The following is a 9,933-nucleotide window of genomic DNA, read 5'->3' as shown; positions in this document are numbered from 1 at the left end:
TCGCGCTAGCCAATTGCGCCACGGAGGCAGTCCTGCTCCACTCTCACCACCATCAGAACATATCTTCAAAGCTATCAGCCGAAAGAAAAAACAGCGCCGCACCACCACCGGGTGGGCTCAAACCTCCAACCTTTCGGTTAACAGCCGATCGCGCTAGCCAATTGCGCCACGGAGACAGTCCCGCTCCACTCTCACCACCATTAGAACATAAGTTCAAAGCTATCAGCGCAAAGAAAAAAGCAACACCACTCCCGGGAGAGTTCGAACCTCCAACCTTTTGGTTAACAGCCGATCGCGTTAGCCAATTCCGCCACAGAGACAGTCCTGCTCCACTCTCCGCACCATCAGAACATATCTTGAGAGCTATCTGCCCAAAGAAAAAAAAGAGCCGCACCCCCACCGGGTGGGCTCGAACCTCCAACCTTTCGGTTAACAGCCGATCGCGCTAGCCAATTGCGCCACGGAGACAGTCCTGCTCCACTCTCACCACCATCAGGACATACCTTCAAAGCTATCAGCGCAAAGAAAAAAGCAACACACCACTCCCGGGAGGGCTCGAACCTCGAACCTTTCCTTTAAAAGCTCATCGCACTAGCCAATTGCGCCACGGAGAAAGTCGTGCTCCACTATCACCGCCATCCCGACATATCTTCAAAGCTATCAGCCCAAAGAAAAAAAAGCACCGCACCACCACCGCGTGGGCTCGAACCTCCAACCTTTCGGTTAACAGCCGATCGCGCTAGCCAATTGCGCCACGGAAACAGTCCTGCTCCACTCTCACCACCATTAGAACTTATCTTCAAAGCTATCAGCTCAAAGAAAAAAAAGCAACACACCACTCCCGGGAGGGCTCGAACCTCCAACCTTTCAGGTAACAGCCGATCGCGCTAGCCAATTGCGCCACGAAGACAGTCGTGCTCCACTCTCACCACCGTCAGAACATTTCTTCAGAGCTATCAGCCCAAAGGAAAAAAAGCGCCGCACCACCACCGGGTGGGCTCGAGCCTCCAACCCTTCGGTTGATAGCCCATTGCGCTAGCCAATTACGCCACGGAGACAGTCGTGCTCCACTCTCATCACCATTAGAACATATCTTCAAAGCTATCAGCGCAAAGAAAAAAGCAACACACCACTCCCGGGAGGGCTCGAACCTCCAACGTTTCGGTTAACAGCCGATCGCGATAGCCAATTGCGCCACGGAGACAGTCATGCTCCACTCTCACCTCCGTCAGAACTTTTCTTCAGAGCTATCAGCCCAAAGAAAAAAAAGCGCCGCACCACCATCGGGTGGGCTCAAACCTCCAGCCTTTCGGTTACCAGCCCATCGCGCTACCCAATTGCGCCACGGAAACAGTCATGCTCCACTCTCACCACCGTCAGAACATTTCTTCAGAGCTATCAGCCCAAAAAAAAGCGCCGCACCCCCACCGGGTGGGCTCGAACCTCCAACCTTTCAGGTAACAGCCGATCGCGCGAGCCAATTGCGCCACGGAGACAGTCCTGCTCTACTCTCACCACCATCAGAACATATCTTCAAAGCTATCAGCCCAAAGAAAAAAAAGCGCCGCACCACCATCGGGTGGGCTCGAACCTCCAACATTACGGTTAACAGCCGATCGCGCTAGCCAATTGCGCCACGGAGACAGTCCTGCTCCACTCTCACCACCATTAAAACTTATCTTCAAAGCTATCAGCTCAAAGAAAAAAAAGCAACACACCAATCCCGGGAGGGCTCGAACCTCCAGCCTTTCAATTAACAGCCCATCGCGCTAGCCAATTGCGCCACAGAGACAGTCATGCTCCACTCTCACCACCGTCAGAACATTTCTTCAGAGCTATCAGCCCAAAAAAAAGCGCCGCACCCCCCCCCCCCCCTGGTGGGCTCGATTCTCCAACCTTTCGGTTAACAGCCGATCGCGCGAGCCAATTGCGCCACGGAGACAGTCCTGCTCTACTCTCACCACCATCAGAACATATCTTCAAAGCTATCAGCCCAAAGAAAAAAAAGCGCCGCACCACCATCGGGTGGGCTCGAACCTCCAACATTTCGGTTAACAGCCGATCGCACTAGCCAATTGCGCTACGGAGACAGTCCTGCTTCACTCTCACCACCCTCAGAACATTTCTTCAGAGCTATCAGCCCAAAGAAAAAGAAGCGCCGCACCACCACCGGGTGGGCTCGAACCTTCAACCTTTCGGTTAACAGCCTATCGCGCTAGCCAATTGCGCCACGGAAACAGTCCTGCTCCACTCTCACCACCATTAAAACTTATCTTCAAAGCTATCAGCTCAAAGAAAAAAAAGCAACACACCAATCCCGGGAGGGCTCGAACCTCCAGCCTTTCGGTTAACAGCCGATCGCGCGAGCCAATTGCGCCACGGAGACAGTCATGCTCCACTCTCACCTCCGTCAGAACATATCTTCAAAGCTATCAGCCCAAAGAAAAAAAAGCGCCGCACCACCATCGGGTGGGCTCGAACCTCCAACATTTCGGTTAACCGCCGATCGCGCTAGCCAATTGCGCCACGGAGACAGTCCTGCTTCACTCTCACCACCATCAGAACATTTCTTCAGAGCTATCAGCCCAAAGAAAAAGAAGCGCCGCACCACCACCGGGTGGGCTCGAACCTCCAACCTTTCGGTTAACAGCCGATCGCGCTAGCCAATTGCGCCACGGAAACAGTCGTGCTCCACTCTGACCACCATCAGGACATATCTTCAAAGCTATCAGCGCAAATAAAAAAGCAACACACCACTCCCGGGAGGGCTCAAACCTCCAACCTTTCGGTTAACAGCCGATCGCGCTAGCCAACTGCGCCACGGAGACAGTCGTGCTTCACTCTCACCTCCGTCAGAACTTTTCTTCAGAGCTATCAGCCCAAAAAAAAAGCGCCGCACCACCATCGGGTGGGCTCAAACCTCCAGCCTTTCGGTTAACAGCCCATCGCGCTAGCCGATATCGCCACGGAGACAGTCATGCTCCACTCCCACCACCGTCAGAACATTTCTTCAGAGCTATCAGCCCAAAGAAAAAAAAAAGCGCCGCACCACCACAGGGTGGGCTCGAACCTCTAACCTTTCGGTTAATAGCCCATCGCGCTAGCCAATTACGCCACGGAGACAGTCGTGCTCCACTCTCACCACCATCAGAACATATCTTCAAATCTATCAGCCCAAAGAAAAAAAAGCGCCGCACCACCACCGAGTGGGCTCGAACCTCCAACCTTTCGGTTAACAGCCGATCGCGCTAGCCATTTGCGCCACGGAGACAGTCCTGCTCCACTCTCCCCACCATCAGAACATATCTTCAAAGCTATCAGCCCAAAGAAAAAAAAGCGGCGCACCCCCACTGGGTGGGCTCGAACCTCCAACCTTTCGGTTAACAGCCGATCGCGTGAGCCAATTGCGCCACGGAGACAGTCCTGGTCTACTCTCACCACCATCAGAACATATCTTCAAAGCTATCAGCCCAAAGAAAAAAAAGCGGCGCACCCCCACCGGGTGGGCTCGTACCTACAACCTTTCGGTTAATAGCCGATCGCGCGAGCCAATTGCGCCACGGAGACAGGCGTGCTCCACTCTCACCACCGTCAGAACATTTCTTCAGAGCTGTCAGCCCAAAGGAAAAAAAGCGCCGGACCACCACCGGGTGGGCTCGGACCTCCAACCTTTTTTTTAACAGTCGATCGCGCTAGCCAATAGCGCCACGGAATAAGTCGTGCTCCACTCTCACCACCAACAGAACATATCTTCAAAGCTCTCAGCGCAATGAAAAAGCAACACACCACTCCCGGGAGGGCTTGAACCTCGAACCTTTCGGTTAACAGCCGATCGCGCTAGCAAATTGCGCCACGGAGACAGTCATGCTCACTCTCACCACCGTCAGAACATTTCTTCAGAGCTATCAGCCCAACGAAAAAAAAGCGCCGCACCACCATCGGGTGGGCTCGAACCTCCAACCTTTCGTTTAACAACCGATCGCGCTAGCCAATTGCGCCACGGAGACAGTCGTGCTCTACTCTCACCACCGTCAAAACATTTCTTCAGAGCTATCATCCCAAAGAAAAAAAGCGCCGCACCACCACCGGGAGGGCTCGAACCTCTAACCTTTCGGTTAACAGCCGAACGGGCTAGCCGATTGTGCCACGCAGACAGCCGTGCTCCACTCTCACCACCGTCAGAACATTTCTTCAGAGCTATCAGCCCAAAGAAAAAAAAGCGCCGCACGACCACCGGGAGGGCTCGAACCTACAACCTTTCGGTTAACAGCCGGTCGCGCTAGCCAATTGCGCCACGGAGACATTCGTGCTCCACTCCCACCACCATCAGAACATACCTTCAAAGCTATCAGCCCAAAGAAAAAAAGCGACGCACCTCCACCGGGTGGGCTCAAACCTCCAACCTTTCGGTTAACAGCCGATCGCGCTAGCCAAATGGGCCACGGAGACAGTCGTGCTCCACTCTCACCACCATCAGAACATATCTTCAAAGCTATCAGTGCAAAGAAAAAAAAGCAACATACCACTTCGGGAGCGCTCGAACCTCCAAACTTTCAGTTAACAGCCAATCGCGCTAGCCAATTGCGCCACGGAGACAGTCGTGCTCCACTCTCACCACCGTCAGAGCATTTCTTCAGAGCTATCAGCCCAAAGGAAAAAAAGCGCCGCACCACCACCGGGTGGGCTCGAGCGTCAAACCTTTCGGTTAATAGCCCATCGCGCTAGCCAATTACGCCACGGAGACAGTCGTGCTCCACTCTCACCACCATCAGAACATATCTTCAAAGCTGTCAGCGCAAGGAAAAAAGCAACACACCACCACCAGGTGGGCTCGAACCTCCAACCTTTCCGTTAACAGCCCATCGCGCTAGCCAATTGCGCCACGGAGACAGTCATGCTCCACTCTCACCACCGTCAGAACATTTCTTCAGTGCTTTCAGCTCAAAGAAAAAAAAGCGCCGCACCACCACCGGGTGGGCTCGAACCTCCAACCTTTTGGTTAATAGCCCATTGCGCTAGCCAATTACGCCACGGAGACTGTCGTACTCCACTCTCACCACCATCAGAACATATCTTCAGAGCTATAAGCGCAAAGAAAAAAAAGCAACACACCACTCCCAGGAGGGCTCGAACCTCCAACCTTTCGGTTAACAGCCGATCGCGCTAGCCAATTGCGCCACGGAGACAGTCCTGCTCCACTCTCACCACCATCAGAACAAATCTTCAAAGCTATCAGCCCATAGAAAAAAAAGCCCGCACCACCACCGGGTAGGTTCGAACCTCCAACCTTTTCGATAACAGCCGATCGCCCTAGCCAATTGCGCCACGGAGACAGTCGTGCTCCACTGTCACCCCCGTCAGAACATTTCTTCAGAGCTACCAGTCCAAAGAAAAAGAAGCGCTGCACCACCACCGGGTGGACTCGAACCTCCAACCTATCGGTTAAGAGCCGATCGCGCTAGCCAATTGCGCCACGGAGACAGTCGTGCTCCACTCTCACCACCATCAGGACATATCTCCAAAGCTATCAGCGCAAAGAAAAAAGCGACACACCACTCCCGGGAGGGCTCCAAACTCCAACCTTTCGGTTAACAGCCGATTTCGCTAGCCAATTGCGCCACGGAGACAGTCATGCTCCACTCTCACCACCATCAGAACATTTCTTCAAAGCTATCAGCCCAAAGAAAAAAAAGCGCCGCACCACCATCGGGTGGGCTCGAACCTCCAACCTTTCGGTTAGCAGCCGATCGCGCTAGCCAATTGCGCCACGGAGACAGTCCTGCTCCACTCTCACCACCATCAGAACATATCTTCAAAGCTATCAGCCCAAAGAAAAAAAAAGCGCCGCACCACCAACAGGTGGGCTCGAACCTCCTACCTTTCGGTTAACAGCCGATCGCGCCAGCCAATTGTGCCACGGAGACAGTCGTGCTCCACTGTCACCCCCGTCAGAACATTTCTTCAGAGCTACCAGTCCAAAGAAAAAGAAGCGCTGCACCACCACCGGGTGGACTCGAACCTCCAACCTTTCGGTTAAGAGCCGATCGCGCTAGCCAATTGCGCCACGGAGACAGTCGTGCTCCACTCTCACCACCATCAGGACATATCTCCAAAGCTATCAGCGCAAAGAAAAAAGCGACACACCACTCCCGGGAGGGCTCCAAACTCCAATGTTTTGGTTAACAGCCGAACGTGCTAGCCAATTGCGCCACAGAGACAGTCGTGCTTCAATCTCACCACCGTCAGAACATTTCTCCAAAGCTATCAGCGCAAAAAAAAGCGCCGCACCACTCCCGGGAGGGCTCGAAACTCCAATTTTTCGGTTAACAGCCGAACGTGCTAGCCAATTGCGCCACGGAGACAGTCGTGCTCCACTCTCACCACCGTCAGAACATTTCTTCAGAGCTATCAGCCCAAATAAAAAAAAGTGCCGCCCCACCACCGGGTGGGCTCGAATCTCCAACCTTTCAGTTAACAGCCAATTGCGCCACGGAGACAGTCGTGCTCCACTCTCACCACCGTCAGAACATTTCTTCAGAGCTATCAGCCCAAAGAAAAAAAAGCGCCGCACCACCATCGGGTGGGCTCGAACCTCCAACCTTTCGGTTAACAGCCCATCGCGCTAGTCAATTGCGCCACGGAGACAGTCATGCTCCAGACTCACCACCGTCAGAACATTTCTTCTGAGCTATCAGCTCAAAGAAAAAAAAGCGCCGCACCACCATCGGGTGGGCTCGAACCTCCAACCTTTCGGTTAACAACCAATCGCGCTAGCCAATTGCGCCATGGAGACAGTCGTGCTTCACTCTCACCACCGTCAGAACATTTCTTCAGAGCTATCAGCCCAAAGAAAAAAAAGCGCCGCACCACCACCGGGTGAGCTCGAACCTCCAACCTTTCGGTTAACAGCCGATCGCGCTAGCCAATTGCGCTATGGAGACAGTCCTGCTCCACTCTCACCACCATCAGAACATATCTTCAAAGCTATCAGCCCAAAGAAAAAAAAAGCAACACACCACTCCTGGGAGGGCTCCAACCTCCAACCTTTCGGTTAACAGCCCTACGCGCTAGCCAATGCGCCACGGAGACAGTCGTGCTCCACTCTCACCACCATCACAACATATCTTCAAAGCTATAAGCCCGAAGAAAAAAAAAGCGCCGCACCACCTCCGGGTGGGCTCGAGCCTCCAACCTTTCGGTTAATAGCCCATCGCGCTAGCCAAATACGCCACGGAGACAGTCGTGCTCCATTCTCACCACCATCAGAACATATCTTCAAAGCTATTAGCGCAAAGAAAAAAGCAACACACCACTCCCGGGAGGGCTTGAACCCCCAACCTTTTGGTTAGCAGCCGATCGCGCTGGCCAATTGCGCCACTGAGACAGTCATGCTCCGCTCTCCCCACCATCAGAACATTTCTTCAAAGCTATCAGCCCAAAGAAAAAAAAGCACCGCACCACCACCGCGTGGGCTCGAACCTCCAACCTTTCGGTTACCAGCCGATCGCGCTAGCCAATTGCGCCACGGAGACAGTCCTGCCCCACTCTCACCACCATCAGAACATATCTTCAAAGCTATCAGCCCAATGAAAAAACAGCAACACACCACTCCCGGGAAGGCTCGAACCTCCAACTTTTCAGTTAACAGCCGATCGCGCTAGCCAATTGCGCCACGGAGACAGTCGTGCTCCACTCTCACCTCCGTCAGAACATTTATTCGGAGCTATCAGCCCAAAGGAAAAAAAGCGCCGCACCACCTCCGGTTGGGCTCGAGCCTCCAACCTTTCGGTTAATAGCCCATCGCGCTAGCCAATTACGCCACGGAGACAGTCGTGCTCCATTCTCACCACCATCAGAACATATCTTCAAAGCTATCAGCCCAAAGAAAAAAAAGCAACACACCACTCCCGGGAGGGCTCGAACCTCCAACCTTTCAGTTAACAGCCGATCGCGCTAGCCAATTGCGCCACGGAGACAGTCGTGCTCCACTCTCACCACCGTCAGAGCATTTCTTCAGAGCTATCAGCCCAAAGGAAAAAAAGCGCCGCACCACCACCGGGTGGGCTCGAGCGTCCAACCTTTCGGTTAATAGCCCATCGCGCTAGCCAATTACGCCACGGAGACAGTCGTGCTCCACTCTCACCACCATCAGAACATATCTTCAAAGCTGTCAGCGCAAGGAAAAAAGCAACACACCACCACCAGGTGGGCTCGAACCTCCAACCTTTTGGTTAATAGCCCATTGCGCTAGCCAATTACGCCACGGAGACTGTCGTGCTCCACTCTCACCACCATCAGAACATATCTTCAGAGCTATAAGCGCAAAGAAAAAAAGCAACGCACCACTCCCAGGAGGGCTCGAACCTCCAACCTTTCGGTTAACAGCCGATCGCGCTAGCCAATTGCGCCACGGAGACAGTCGTGTTCCACTTCCACCACCATCAGAACATATCTTCTAAGCTATCAGTGCAAAGAAAAAAGCAACACACCTCTCCCGGGAGGGCTCGAACCCCCAACCTTTCGGTTAGCAGCCGAACGCGCTATCCAATTGCGCCATGGAGGCAGTCATGCTCCACTCTCACCACCGTCAGAACATTTCTTCAGAGCTATCAGCCCAAAGAAAAAGAAGCGCCGCACCACCATCGGGTGGGCTCGAACCTCCAACCTTTCAGTTAACAGCCGATCGCGCTAGCCAATTGCGCCACGGAGACAGTCGTGCTCCACTCTCACCACCGTCAGAACATTTCTTCAGAGCTGTCTGCCCAAAGGAAAAAAAGCGCCGGACCACCACCGGGTGGGCTCGGACCTCCAACCTTTTCGTTAACAGTCGATCGCGCTAACCAATTGCGCCACGGAAAGAGTCGTGCTCCACTCTCACCACCAACAGGACATTTCTTCAGAGCTGTCAGCCCAAAGGAAAAAAAGCGCCGGACCACCACCATGTGGGCTCGGACCTCCAAACTTTTCGTTAACAGTCGATCGCGCTAACCAATTGCGCCACGGAAAGAGTCGTGCTCCACTCTCACCACCAACAGGACATATCTTCAAAGCTCTCAGCGCAATGAAAAAGCAACACACCACTCCCGGGAGGGCTTGAACCTCGAACCTTTCGGTTAAAAGCCGATCGCGCTAGCCAATTGCGCCACGGAGACAGTCATGCTCCACTCTCACCACCGTCAGAACATTTCTTCAGAGCTATCAGCCCAACGAAAAAAAAGCGCCGCACCACCGTCGGGTGGGCTCGAACCTCCAGCCTTTCGGTTAACAGCCCATCGCGCTAGCCAATTGCGCCACGGAGACAGTCATGCTCCACTCTCACCATCGTCAGAACATTTCTTCAGAGCTATCAGCCCCCCCAAAAAAAGCGCCGCACCACCACCGGGTGGGCTCGAACCTCCAACCTTTCGGTTAATAGCCCATCGCGCTAGCCAATTACGCCACGGAGATAGTCGTGCTCCAATCTCACCACCATCAGAACATATCTTCAAAGCTATCAGCGCAAAGAAAAAAAAGCAACCCACCACTCCCGGGAGGGCTCGAACCTCCAACCTTTCGGTTAACAGCCGATCGCGCTAGCCAATTGCGCCACGGAGACAGTCGTGCTCCACTCCCACCACCACCAGAACATATCTTCAAAGCTATCAGCCCAAAGAAAAAAAGCGCCGCACCACCACCGGGTGGGTTCGAACCTCCAACCTTTCGGTTAACAGCCGATCGCGCTAGCCAATTGCGCCACGGAGACAGTCCTGCTCCACTCTCACCAGCATCAGAACAAATCTTCAAAGCTATCAGCCCATAGAAAAAAAAGCCCGCACCACCACCGGGTAGGTTCGAACCTCCAACCTTTTCGATAACAGCCGATCGCGCTAGCCAATTGCGCCACGGAGAGAGTCGTGCTACACTCTCACCACCAACAGAACATATCTTCAAAGC

General features: G+C 53.7%; 1 non-coding gene across 1 annotated transcript; it reads right to left on the bottom strand.

Annotated features, from left to right (window-relative positions):
• Positions 1 to 8,486: 8,486 nt before the first annotated feature.
• Positions 8,487 to 8,563, bottom strand: TRNAS-GCU (transfer RNA serine (anticodon GCU)). The gene has a single exon. It is a non-coding gene; the product is annotated as a tRNA-Ser (tRNA).
• Between the last annotated feature and the right edge of the window lie 1,370 nt (positions 8,564 to 9,933).

Source organism: Rhipicephalus microplus, unplaced genomic scaffold, assembly GCF_043290135.1.
Source record: "Rhipicephalus microplus isolate Deutch F79 unplaced genomic scaffold, USDA_Rmic scaffold_88, whole genome shotgun sequence".
NCBI lineage: Eukaryota > Metazoa > Arthropoda > Arachnida > Ixodida > Ixodidae > Rhipicephalus > Rhipicephalus microplus.
This window is presented reverse-complemented; position numbering and strand designations above follow the sequence as displayed.